General features: G+C 49.4%; 1 protein-coding gene across 2 annotated transcripts in view; it reads left to right on the forward strand.

Moving 5' to 3' along the window:
- ELOVL5 (ELOVL fatty acid elongase 5) overlaps positions 1-14,046 on the forward strand; it is a 59,632-nt gene that overhangs the window by 21,904 nt on the left and 23,682 nt on the right. The window lies entirely within an intron of this gene.

A 14,046-nucleotide genomic window follows, 5' to 3' on the forward strand; every position in this document is an offset into this window, starting at 1 on the left:
GTTTTCCCTGCACCCACTTTGCCAAGGCCCCCCCTCATCTTATTAGTTACCACTTCTCTCCCCCTGGCTCGACTCTGACTTCTCCGGAGGCAGATGTGGTCTCCTGGCATCTGTCCCCACGCTTACCCAGTGCAGTGAACGTGTGCTTGGTGATCATGAAAACAGCCTCTGTGAATCAAGGTGCCCACGCGTCCTACCAAGTGTTTCATGTAATCTCACAACAAGCCCATGGGGTACTGGCATCGTTACATACACGTTTATCAGTCAGGAAACTGAGATCTGCACGGTGACCAAAGACCACATTATGGTGTTAAGTGTCAGAGCCCAGAGGGTTGTAACTCACCTTATATGTGTTACGTGAGCTTGTTTTCTCATCATGAGTCGAGTGGTGCCGGGCCATCTGGAGGTCTGGCATCCACTGACAGCTGGTCTTCTTCATTTGGAATTGAGGGTCCCTGGGGTTCGGGGGACTCTAAATGTCACTTTTATCCCAACTCTGTCATTTGGAGATAGAGGGTCTCCTTTGCTTTAATCATGCTTTTATGATTTGTTTGTGGGATCCCCCAAAGGTCCAGAACATTATTTCTATGGACAACAGAATACAGAAAAGGCCATATGACTGGTTTACAAATTAACATCTGGAACATGACCCTTGTGTAAAAGTAGAGATCATGTGTTTTGAAAAGTTGGAGGAATGAATGAATGAAAATGACTCACTTTAGAGACCAGGTTTTTCAAAAAGTAGCAATTTTCTTCAGACTGTAGTCATTCCCTTTACCTCTTTAGAGTATCTCTGTGTTAGAGACTGAATGTTTGTCCCCCACCCCCAAATCCTTACGTTGTGGCCCTAACCCTCAGTGGGGTGGTACTTGGAGGTGAGGCCCTTGGGAGATAATTAGGTTTAGAAGAGCCTTGATCTTGGTCAGGCCAGCCCCGAGAACCGTGAGAGGGAGATGTCTGTTGTTTGAGCCGCCATCTGCGTGCCTGTTACAGCCAGGACACCTGCGACGACGTTCACATGGCTGGAAAAAGTCCTGGGGCAAACCGCGATACATCGGCAGCACGGTCCCATTGATTTCCTTCAAGTAAGTGTGCTGGGCCCTGCCTAGGAAGTGCAGTAGCTTTGCTGAATCAAAGTGGGCTATTGTGTGTCCTTTTGTGTCCCCCTCCCTCCCACCAATTGAATGTTCTTGTCTTGGGCTGGGGTTACCCTGTGGTTGATTTGTGCTGAATTTGTGTTTTCAAATGAGCTCAGAATGTGAATTCCGATTGGATGATAGCTGGCTCTCTGAGCTTCAGCTCAGCTGCCATGATGCCTTTTGCATTTTTGGGGGGCTGAAGTTGTGTTGTTAACTGTCATCGGTGCCTTTTACAACCTCAATTCTTTTCCTAAAATTTTCACCTGGTTGATGTGTCTAGGAAAGATATTTTACAAGTTCTTTTATACAAGTAAAGTATTTTCCCCCCTCCTTAACTTGTGCCCACTTCTCATTTTCGGGCCTGTTAGTGTGTCTCTTCTTTGCTGTTCTGGCCGTGGGTGGGCACCTAATTGACTTCATGTGAATTTGATCACTGGCTTTCCTTTCTTCAGTTGGTTCCAGCAAAATGGCTTTTATGACAGTTTGGAATTGAACACTGGCACTTGGGGAGAACTGAAATGAAGGGAAAGTCTTGTCGTTAGCCAGTCGGAATATTCAGTTACGTGAACATATATTTTTGCAAAAATGCAGCTCCACTAACGTGTGATCACCTTAGGGCCTAACTCTCAGGACTTCGCCTCTGATGGGTGTCAGGGGGTGTTGTAAACAGAGCGGGGCAGTTGTTGACAGGAGCCCTTGGTAGAGAGGAGACCAGCTCTGCTAGGAAGAGATCTGATCTTCTTTCTTGGAGACGCTCCAGAGAGAGTTACAGAGACGTCCCCTCCGCCTTCCTTGGATGGTGTCCCTGCCCTGAAGAGCGGTGGGCCTGGAAGGCCCTGAAGTGAACTGTGGAGTCACAAACGACTCTTCCACTTTGTAAACGTGCTCCTCATTGTTCCTTATTAACACTTCGTTTTTCAGTGGATTGACAAGAAAATGGTCCCAAAGATAGAAGGAAGCCGTTTGTATTTTTCATCATGCGATAAGCTTGTATTGGTATTTTTCACGATCAGAAAACACATAGAACCTGACAACTTGAAACCATTGACATCTAAATCTAAAGTTTTCTACGGCCCGTGGATGAGAATGCAAAGTGGCAAGGAAATAGCAGATTGCAGGAACTTACTGCTTAAACATAGAGGCCTCGCAGGTTCACAGATTTATCCCAGTGATAAATCACGCACGGCCTGTAAAAGGGGATTTGGCGTTCCTAATTCTGACCCTGAAACACTTGAAGATCCCAGAATGACCCTCTTCCCCGAATCATCAAAGGTTAGATTCCATGCAGGAAGATTTTGTTTGATATATTTAATGGTCTTCTTATTCTATGAAAATGCTTTGGTGTCAGATGTATGACCCCTTGAAGTGGGTGAGAATGTCAGACTGACCAGTGTTCCCCGTCCCGAGGAGTCTGGATAAAGAAGGGGCTAGAGGAGCAGTAAGTCAGACAGCTGTGAAAACTAACACAGCAAAAGAACTCCGGCATTTAGGTGGAGGGTTAAGCTTTCATGAGTGAGGTCAGAGTTCAGACTATTCCTTTCCAGCCCGGAAGTCACAACTGTGTGGGGGTGGGGGTGTTTGAATTTTTTAAAAAATCAAATGCTGATTCTTGTTTATTGCCTTTCCTCACTTTTACAGATCTTTTGTAAAAAATGTAACTTGTTATTTTCATAGGTAATTACAGGTGCATAAGCAGTTGTAAGAAATAACACAGAGCTCCCAGATCCCAAGAATCCTTTACCCAGGCCCCCTCCCTGGGAACGTGGGGCAGGACAGCCCACAGCCAGGTTACTGGCATCTTACAGGAGAGATTCAGAGAACGTTTCATCAGCACACGTTGCCCTTTTATAGCCACATCTGCTTCCCTCCTGCCTTCACCCACCTCTGACCTGAGCGGATCACTAATCTCTTCATCTGTGTAATGTCCTTTCCAAGAAAAAAAAGTTATGTAAGTGGATCGGCTTTTTCCAACTTAGCACAAATCTCTGGTGATTCATCCAGGTTGTTACATGTATCAGACGCTTGCTCTTGCTGGGCAGTATCCCATGGGGTGGGTGCACCGCGGTTTAGTCATTCACCTGTTAAAGAGCAGCTTGGTTGTTTCCCGTTTGGGGTCATTACAGATAAAGCTACTGTGAACATCCACGTGCAGGTGTGAGTGTCAGTCCACATTTCTCTGGAATAAATACATAAATGCCCAGTAACTTTGTTTCAAGGGTGGCCTGCTATTTAATTGTATGCCTGTGTCATAATTTATTTAGCGGGTTACTTTTAGATGGGTGTTTAAAGCCCCTCCCCCCATTTTTCTGCTGCTGTAGAACTGATGACAGTCTTACAAGTAAATCTTAATGCATGTCTGCCTTTATTCTCTTAGTATAAGGATTTCCACAAGTGAGCTTAAGTATGCGAAATTTTAAAGCCTTTAAGAAAAAGTATCTCATTTTTTAAAGTTTATTTTCAATGTTTTTAAGTGCATCTAATTTCAGGGTGTTCTCATCACCCACATGAGCAGTTGGTTCCCACCCAGCCCTCCCCCAGCCCCCAGCAACCACTGGTGAACTTTGTATGAATTTGTCTGTTCCAGACCTTTCCTGTAAAATGGAATCGTGTAATACACGGCCTTTGGTGTCTGACTTCTTTAATGTAGCGTGTTTTCAGGGTCCGTCTGTGTTGTAGGGTATACCAGCACTTTATTCCTTTTTGTGGCTGAGAAGCATTCCATTGTGTGGCTGGATGACATGTTGTTTATTCATCAGTTGATGGGCATTTGAGTGGTTCCGATTTGGGGGCTGTGGTAAACAACACTGCTGTGAATATTTGTGTGCAGGTTTTTACACGCATGCGCGTCTTCATTTCTTCTGGGTCTGTACCTAGGAGGAGAAAGGCTGGGTCGTATGGTATCCCTGTTTCACGTTTTTGGGACCTGCTAGACTATTTCCACAGTAAACGTACCATTTGACAATCCCACCAGCAGTGCACGAGGGTTCCCGTTTCTCCATATCCTCACCAGCATTTGTTAGCATCTGTCTTTTTGATTATAGCCATCCTAGTGGGGGTTCTATGGGTTCTCTTTTTTTAAAGAGAAAGGAAGGACCAGGGCTGTTTGGCCAGTGCTGCTGTGATAGTAGCAGCCACCTGCCCACCAGGTACGGAGACCCCGGGAGCAGTGCCCATGTGGGGAGGTTCCAGTGGTGCCAGCAGGCTGTCTCTGCACTTCTGTAGAAGAAGAGGAGATTGTGAACCTCCTTGCACCTCCTGGCCAGAGCAACTGACTTAGACTGGGGGTCTGCGAGGGCACAGGGGTGGGGGGAGCTGCCAGTTTGTGGAACAGAAGTTTGCAGAAACTTTTGGGGGGGGAGGGGCAGGGGGAGGTAATTAGGCTTACTTATTTTTAGAGGAGGTACTGGGGTTTGAACCCAGGACCTTGTGCATGCTAAGCACGCGCTCTGCCACTGAGCTATACCCTCCCCCCTGCAGAAACTCTGAAGCCGAAAAGTTTTCATCCTGACCTGTATCATAAGAATAGCAATTGTCTTTTACTCTTTCACAGGAAACGCAAACCAAAAAAACCCAGTCTTTCTTGGATTCTGTGAGCTAAAGGCTAGAAAGGCTTGTGGTTTTCCTTTTCATAGGTGATGTTTCAAAATTCATTGCAGATCATACGCTACCAAAATGATAGCTTTCAAATGTACTTAAAAAAAAATCAGCTATGTGGTGGTTCACAAAGAGCACAAGATTTGGACATAGGTGGGTAACTAACTCTCCCCGTGTGCTCGGGACGTCCCTAGGTTTTCGTCCCGTGCTGAGTCCCAGGAAATCCAGTTCCAATAAGCCAAAACAGGTGACCACCTGCAGCGAACTAAAGGACTCTGTTGGTTGTTTGATCAAGTTACTTAAAGTCTCTGAAGTTTAGTTCAGTAAGGGGATAATTCCTTACTGAGCCTTGGAAAACCGGAGTGTGTAATACTCAGTAAATGTTAGCCCCCCTGTCTGTCAGGCTGCAGGGCCAGCAGTGAGGGTCAGGTTCTTTTTGTAACCAAATTCCACGCTCTAGGTAACAAGCCTTTCAATTTCCTTCCTGACACCAGTGAAATCAAAGGTCCAGGGGGTATTTATTTTTTAGGGCCGTGCTTCTAATTGACGCCTTGGTTGAGGGCAGGAGGAAGGCCATCAAGGGAAGGGAGGGCTGGCTTTGAAGAACCCCCTCTAGCCCCACAGACCCATTTATGTGGTCAACTGCTGAGTAACAGGTTCCTGCAAAATCCAGCAGCTTAAAACAGCAAATATTTATTGTCCCAAGCAGTTTGTGAGGGTCAGAGTCCTGGAGAGGCTTGGCTGGGTGGTTCTGGCACAGAGTCTGTGATGAGGTGGGAGTGGGGGGTCGGGTCACCGGCCCGGCTGGGCCAGGGGGCGGCTTCCTCATGCTCAGGTGATCTTGGGCAGACCTCAGCTGCCCTTGGCCTCACCATAGGATGACTTGCATCAGGGCCTCGCCCAGCTTCTCCCAGAGCCAGGGGTCTGAGAACACAAGCACACTGACCACGATGAGAGTCACAGTGTCTTGTAAGCTGATCCCAGAAGTGACACACCATCAATTTCGCTGTGTTCTGTTGGTGGCACACACAGCCCTGGGTCCGGAGTCCTTCCGCGGGTAGCAGGTTCACGTGAGACACCCCGATCCTCTAATCCAGGGAAAGAAGGAAGCTGACGGGAGAGGCTCAGCTGAGGGTTGATAACAAGGCCTGAGTCAGAGCCCACCTCTCAGCCGGTGTCCGGCTCCTGCCCGTCGTCCACCTTGCCTCCTTCCAAGGAGTATGGCCAGTTGGCTGTGGGTGAGGGTGAGCCACCCAGTGGTACCCACGCAGCCCCAGCTCAGTGGCTCAGGCAGGTGGCTGCTAAATCCCTGCTGTGTGCACCTGCCTGGGTCACAGGGAGCAGGACAGACCTGCCGTCCAAGTTTCCCAGACCCGGCCACCACAGACGCCCGGCTTGGGAAACACTCTTCCCTACGGACCGACGGTGATGTCCTTTACAGCCACATTCCCGAGTGGACGAGGTGGTTGCACCACTTAATGCGTGCCGGCGATGTGGTGTGTGTCGTGGGTAATACCGTGTTTGAGAGATGGGAGAACTGATCTCTACCTTAATGGGGTTTTAGTTCAGCTTAAAAGGCGATTCCCCCCCTCCACACGCACCCCAACCCCGGCTGGTGGAGTTGGAGCAAACGGGGAGTGGTAACCGAGTTTGTAGGAATGAAAAACACTTCGTCTGTGACCCCTGTCCTGGTCTAGATTCTGCCATTGTAGTGCAGTATTTGGATACTGTCTGCAGCAGGCTTATCGCAGTCAGATAGCCCAGTTTATATACATAGAAGTGTTTCCCAAAGAAGGCTGCTCCTCACAATTACCTAAGGAACTTTGCAGAACACTGAACTTCTCAGCCTCTTGACTCCTGAATCAGTCTCTCGGGGTGGGTCCCAGAAATCTGTTTTTCAAAGCTTCTAGGAGATTCTGAGATGCAGACAGATTGGAGAGCCCATCGATGTGAACCTCTCAAAGGCATGAAGGCGTTCGCTCACTCCCTCGGTCGTTCATGGGTCCAGCCAGTGATCAGCAATCTGTCAGACACAGATCCAGGCTCTGAAGGTGCAAACGGGAACATCAGAGATCCTGCCCTAGGAGAGCTTGGAGCTTAATGGGGTTGTGAACAAATGAGCAGATAATTACAGTGTAACTGACAATCACAGCACTGAAAGAAAATAAGCCTGTGATTTCATCACCGATTGAAATACAGTAGAAGTGATGATGGGCATGTGAAAAGGAGGCCGAGGAGGACTGCCAGCCTTTTCCCACTGGCTGCCCAGATAGGTCTTAACTACAGGGAGTTCAGAGGCCTCTGTTACCAAGCATCCTAGGTGAACACAACTGTTTTTTTTAATTGAAGTATAGTTGATTTACAATATTGTATTAGTTTCAGGTGTACAGCAAAGTGATTCAGTATATATATATATATTTTTTTAGATTGTTTTTCATTATAGGTTATTACAAGATACTGAATATTGTTCCCTGTGCTCTACAGTAAATCCTCGTTATGTATAGCAGAAATATGTGAAATCGGTCAGTGCCAAAGGTCTTTGCAGTGACAACAATACAGATACGTGTGTGTTTATTGTGTGCACGCGTGACTGGGAGTGTTTCGCTCATTTAACCCCATGGGGAAGGTGCTTGTTTTACAGATGAGAAAACGAAGTTACGAGGAGGTTAGGTAACTTGTCCAGGGTCACACAGCTGCTCGGTGGTGGAGCAGAGTTGGAACCCAGGCCATCTGGCTGCAGCCCGTGCTCCTGACCGCTGCTCCCCGCGGGTGGGTGGCCCAGCGGGGCCGTTGCCCGTGGCTTGCTCACCACTTGAGGTTTCAGGAGGATGGGGTGACATCTGTCTCTGTTACTGTCATTTTCCTAATGAGCAGTACACTGCTTGGCACATAGTAAGCACTTGTTAAATATTTGTTAACTTAGTGAGACAGCTGCCTTTCCGATGACTGGTAGCATGAAAGGCAGTCATTCTGAGCCTCACACAGAAACCCATAGAAATAAATCCAGCCCCGGGGACAACCTGATCCCGGCCCTCGGATCTTTTACTTTGTCTCACGGCGGCCTTGGGGGGATTAGTGAGTTACTGTCAGCCGAGCTGTATGGGAGCAAAGTTCTCTATCCGTCAGTCCGTCCCTCCGTCCTTCTGCCTGCAGCAGTCTGGCCTTCACCCACCAGCAAGGGGCACTCTGTGTAATTAGCATTGTCCTCCAAGTGACAGTGTGCTTCAGCTCAAGCCAAAGATCACTGGTGCTTAGTCTTCTGGTTCAAATGAACATTAAGTCATCCAAGAGTGATTTTGCTACAGTGAACCCCTCTCCAAATGCTTGTTGGGTAAGTGGATTGGTGTGTGGGGTCCGTGTCCCCACCACCACCCACCCCCGCCCCTCCCAAGAACTAGGGGAAGCACTTTGAATTTGACAGTACATTCTGTTCTTTAGCTGTGAATAGGAATTCCCCTTGAAGTTAGGAGACACTAAAGGCGGGGGGGCATCTGATACCTAATCTGGGCCTTGGAGAACAGTGAGGACAGATCAGGGAGGGCGGACCAGGGATGATTCATTTAAGAACAAAGCCACCAGGGGACTCTCCAAAGAATAGAATGTCCTTTTCCAGCAGTGGTTAGAAAAGTGCTTTTCACTTAACCGGTGGCAGCCAAGGAGCTTGGAGGTGATGGAGCTTCCCGTTTAACCTGTCTAGTCTTATTTTTGTTCAAGGGAGGACTTGAGTGTTGGGGCATTTACAGTTCCCACCAGGTTGAGGGCTCAGCTCTCTTTAACCGCAGTGCCCACCTGTTGCGGGACTAGGTGGCGCCCGGGTTCCCCAGTGACTTGTCTGAAGCCCGCGGAGAGCCGTGTCCTTTCTCACCTGCATGCTGTATGGTAGCAGGAAGTGACTCCATCAGAATCTCAAGGAGAGTTGGACGTGCCCTCGGCATGAAGGCTGGAGAGTAAGCACGGCCCCCCGGGCTGTCGGAACGACGGGACCGCTGTCCGTGGGGCAGATACTTCTCCCCAGCCAAGATCTCACCTCAAGTTACCCTCTGTTTAACTGTCAGCATCCTGAAGGGCTTCTCCTGTCACGCTGCTTTCCTGTCTGGAAGCTCGTTAGTTCTTAGCTGGTTTTTCCCTTACGTCTTCGTGACAGCGGTTATTTTTTGGTGTTCTGGGATGACATCGTTTGATATTGTAACATTCCCGAGCAGGTGTGGTTCTTTTTGCCTTTTCATTCCGGAACTGATTTTCTCCAGCCTAGAAAAAGCTTTTAAATTCAAGAAACAGGGCTGCGCCTACCAAATGAAAGCACCCTTTAGTGCTTTGTGCTGTTGGCAGCCAACCTGAAGAATGTGCTTGACGCAAGACTACTAAGGGTAGGAGGGCAGAAGGTGGAGGGAGATTTCCTCCTGCCCCTACAGAGCTGTCAGCCCAGCCTCGCTGACTCATTTTCAAATGAACTGCGACAATTCAAAAAAAAGGAAAAGGAAAACAGGACTTGGTGAGGAAGTTAACAGTGGTTCAACATCTGCAGGAAACACATTTTTATTTCTACTTTAATATTTTTTATGCAATTTTTAAAGGTTGCTTTCCATTTACAGTTATTAAAAAATATTCTCCATGTTATGCAATACATCCTTGAGCCAGTCTTACACGCAGTAGTTTGTACCTCCCACTACCCCACCCCTCTACTGCCCCACCTTGCCCTCACCACTGGTAACCACTAGTTTGTTCTCTGTATCTGCGAGTCTCCTCCTTCTTTGTTGTGTTCACTAGTTGTGTTTAGATTACACGTATAAGTGATATTACACAGTATTTGCCTTTGACTTATTTCACTTAACATAATGCCCTCCAAGTCCATCCATGTTGCTGCAGATGGCATTGTTTCATTCTTTTTTATGGCCGAGTAATATTCCAATATATATATATACACCACGTCTTTGTATCTTTACCTGTTGGTGGACACTTAGGTTGCTGCCATCTCTTGGCAATTATAAATGCTGCTGCTGTGGATGTTGGGGTGCCTGTATCTTTTCAAACTAGTAACAAAGATGTTTTTAAACCAAAAGCAGTGTGACTTGACTGATTTCACAGGAAAGGGGGCTTTCAAAGCAAGCTGACTGCCCTCTGCTACCATTGCCTTGACAGCAAGAAAAACCAAGGTTTGACCCTGAAAAATCTCTGCTGCTAAACCTGAGTCAGCAGACAGTCTGCTTGTGGGTTTAGGAAATTAACTTCCTTTGCTATAATAATTTTTTGAAGTCTTGGTATCTGTTAAAATAGATTTGCCTTAAGATCCCAGTACTTTTCAATTGCTTAGCGGCTGTCTCACGTTCTCCTGCTCCAGATGTAAACGGCCCAGATGATTAGCGTTTGCATTCTTATCCAGACGGATACCTTTATCTTGAGACTGATGGGTGTGTCCGCAGGGCCACCTCCCATTAGCCCCAGCAACATTCCATCCTGGCTGTCCCCACCGCCCCTGTCTGCTCACACTTTGTTGTCCCTCTTGGGGCGAAGTGAGACGGGAGGGGAGGGGCCTTGTTTATTGTAAAGCTTGTCATGGACTCTTTTTTTCAAGCCTCCAGTTTGCTCCTAGAGCCCAGTGAACACGAGTGCTTGGGTAACGTCACGCGGCTGACTCACCTGGGACGCTGCCCCTGTGGGGAGAGTGACGGACGGACAGATGGATCTCCCACGGGAGCAGGGCTCTCTCTGGGGGATCCAGGGTTTGCCTCTTTGTGTCCTGCTGGCATCAGCATTTCCAGGTTTGTGTATTCTGAGCTGTGGTGGCCCTGACCTTCCTCTTGGCTCCAGGCCTGAGGCTCACCTCAGTCTTCAAATCCTTAGCACACGTGCCAGGAACCTGCCCCGGGTCACAGAACGAATCCTCGATGAGGTGAAGGTGTGCTGAACTCCCTCACATCCTCTTCACATATGGACTCATTTATAGAGAACCATCAGCTCCGATTCGTGATTTCTTCTCGTAGCAGGAAACTTGCAAGGAGGCACAGTTGTAACACAGTTGCCTGGTTACCAGAAACACTGGGATTTGATAGTGAGCAGTGGCTTTCAACTAAGAGTATCTTTGAGAAAATATGCGTAGAAGAATTTAATGGCTGTTCTAATTCGCCTGCCTCTGCTGCCTTCCCTCACCCCGTTTTCACTGTCGTCGTTTTCCGTGTATGGCCTGTGAGCTGGTGAGGAACTCCTCCAAGCTGTTGTGGTTGGCTTTCTCTTTCAGGGGTCTGATTGCTCCCCGTCACGACCTGTAATTCTGGGAAGCCCCCCATAGGCTGAGTGGGTGCTGAAGATTCCTGGTTAAAGAGGATGCGGATGCAATGCTTGGCGGGGTGTCAGCATGACCCAGCTCTCCGGAGGTGACGGCCACCCTTTCCCTGTCTGCGTGTGGGGAACCAGTCACATCGGAGACTGGCTTATTCTTCTGCTGCACTCAGGGCCAAAACCGCTCAGCTCCCGGGCTCGGTCCCTGTCAGTACGATGGCCCAGAGCAGCTGCGGCCCCACTTGTCCAGGCTGCCAGGAGAGGTTGCTCAGAAGTGACGTCCCTGGCCCGCGGGCGGCTCGGAAGACAGGGATCCGCCGCGGTCAGGCTGGCCACAGACCTGGCCGTGCACTGGGGCATCTTGTGCAAAGTGGGTCATGCCGTTCCCGTGACCCCAGATCACCGGGCAGTGTGTCAAGGGCTTTGCAGGGCCCCGTGCCTCTCCCGTTCCTTTAGAAAAGTACAAAAGAGGAAAGTTCAGCCCACAGGCCATCGCTCAGCAAGTGCCCAGTCCACCCAGTGGGGTGGGCCAGCCCGGCCAGAGGAGTTCACTCGCTGAGACCTTTTGTCCTGTTCCTGTGCACAGCGGACAGGCGGCCAGGGAGCTGTGAAGGGGCGGGCACGGTGCTGGCAGGCAGGCTGCTCTGGGGATGCAGGGATGCGGACAGGTGGGGATGCGGTTAGGAATGGTGCCGTGCCTGTCGGCCATGTGCTCTCTGCGCTGTGGAACTGATTTCTGTGGACCACGGTGGGCAGGGAGGGAGGGACAGGCGGCCTGTGGCCCTGGATCACTGCCCTCAGCCAGCAGTGCCCCCTCTCTCTGCTCTGCAGTCACCTTCGTGGGGTGGCCTCCAAGTACACTTTCCAAAGTAAATCTCCACTCTGATCTCATACTGTTTGACCTGCCTCAGCCTGGAATTTCATTCCCTGCTGCATCCTTTGTGCCTCTGTGCCTGACATGTGGTAGCACGTGGTCAGCATGGGAGTGAATGAAAAGATGGATCCATGGTGTCGAGGGATCTGCATGTGCGGCCAGCTGGACAGCAGCACGGTGGTGCTGAGGAAAGAAGCTGCTGGTGAAGGCGTCCCTCGGTCACCTGTGTAAAAACACACAGCCCCCCCAAGGTTGTCCCAGGACGTGTCCAGTCATGGGCGTGGCAGGGGGAGTGACTGGGGAAAGCATTTAACGTGGCCGAGTCCAGCCCAGAACCAGGCCTGTGATTCCCAGACCAGGACACTGCAGGTTAGGGGCCCGTGTTCCACCTCGTTTCAACCAATGTTTCAGGAATAAGGAGCAACTCTCTTTGAAAATTCTTACTGTAGGGATTTTCTGCGCATGTTCTTTCAGAGAACATTGGGCCAGCTCCTTCACGCGTGCTGAGTTTGACCGTGAAAAGTTCTGCAGACCTAAGGGGAGAATTTTCAGGCTGGGAAGAGATGCCGGCAAAGAGCAGATGTGCCGTGACTGACAAGCCCCTCTCGCGTGTGCCTTCGTGGAGGAGATGCTCCATCGGGGAGCGCGTGCCCCGTCAGTCCGTGGGGCTGCTGCTCAGGACGGGTTTGGACTCGGATCATTCGGGACAGGTGGCCGGTGGCAGACGTCTTCCATGTCTCCCCACGCCACAGTCCTCATCTCTTGGGAGCCTGCCTCTGGGTCCCGCCCGCTTGGACTGAAATTGTGCCTCACGGTCACCCTGGCTGCTCTTCTGTTGCTGTGACATCAGCACCGTCATCTGTAACGATGGGTCCCCTACCCCATTCCTGGGCTTCTTGGTTTTCTAAGTCCCCTGATGGTTTTCTAGGTCCCCCACGTGCATGCCACAGGTCTGTGTCCTGTCGTTTCTGGACATGCCTTTTCTTGTGTTTCCGGCTTTTCTGCATCCTCCCTACACAGAAACCAAACCCGATTCCAGGCCCCTGAAAGGGCTCTTAGTTACAGATTTGAGTGATGCCCTCCCTGCTCTGTCAGATGTGCCCCGGGCGTTAGAGCCCAGGGCACTTGCTGTTTGGCGGGACTTTCACAGCCTGCCTGGTGTTACACATGTATGCACGGCTTGTTCATGCCACATTGCACATCCTCTCGTTGGCAGCCTGGGTTGGTTTTGGTGTTCAGTATCTGCCTCTCCCCCCTTGTGAACGTCCAGTCTGCTCCAGGTCTCCAGGCGTGCCCCTGTGTCTTTCCCTATTCCACCGTCCTTTGTACACAGTAGGTATTTAATTAGTACGTTCACATCACCCTTGTCTTACTGAGATAATGTCTCCTGCTGACAAGCTCCTGTCTCCTGAGATGTCTTTCCACCCTCGGCTGCTGTCCCCCCGGGGGTGTTAGGACCTGCAGAGGGCGTTGCGGGCTCACTGGTGGCGTTTGGTGGGCAAGGACGCGTGGCCGGCCGGCAGTGCCCACTGTGGAGGAGAGGCCGCGGAGCCACAGTAGGAGACTTTCACGGGAGGACCTTGGCTGCACTAGACCATTTGCTCTTCCTAACAGCTGTAGAGGCAGTTTATTATTTCCTCCATGTCACGGGCAGGAGGTCCAAATAACTTGTCTACAAATAGCTCAGTTTGGGGAATTCAGGTCTTTTGCTTCTTTAGGTAGGTTTATTCCTAGGTATTTTGTTCTTTTTGGTGTGATGATAAATACAATTGTTTCCTTAATTTCTCCTTCTGCTATTTCATTTAAGTATACAGAAATGCAAGATTTCTATATATTAATTTCATATTCATGGGTTTTATCAATGAAATTAGGCAAAGGATACATACACTGTAGTGTGACAGGCCAAAGAGAGAGGTAGCATTAAATGATTAACTGCCTAGTTAATTAAACCAATTTTGCCTTTGCCCTTAGAAGGTGGTTATAAGAGGAATGACCAAGAAAGTTGAAAACATATGCCTCCTAACTTTAATATAGAAAATCTAGCCAATATGCCATGAAAAGATGCTAAGCTACCCTGTAAATGCAAATCTTAAATGGGGGGGAAATGTAGGGAGTTATAAAATCTTAGGAGGTGGAGACAGTCTCCTATCAGTGCTTGTAGAT

This window comes from Vicugna pacos, chromosome 20 (genome assembly GCF_048564905.1).
Source record: "Vicugna pacos chromosome 20, VicPac4, whole genome shotgun sequence".
Lineage (NCBI taxonomy): Eukaryota > Metazoa > Chordata > Mammalia > Artiodactyla > Camelidae > Vicugna > Vicugna pacos.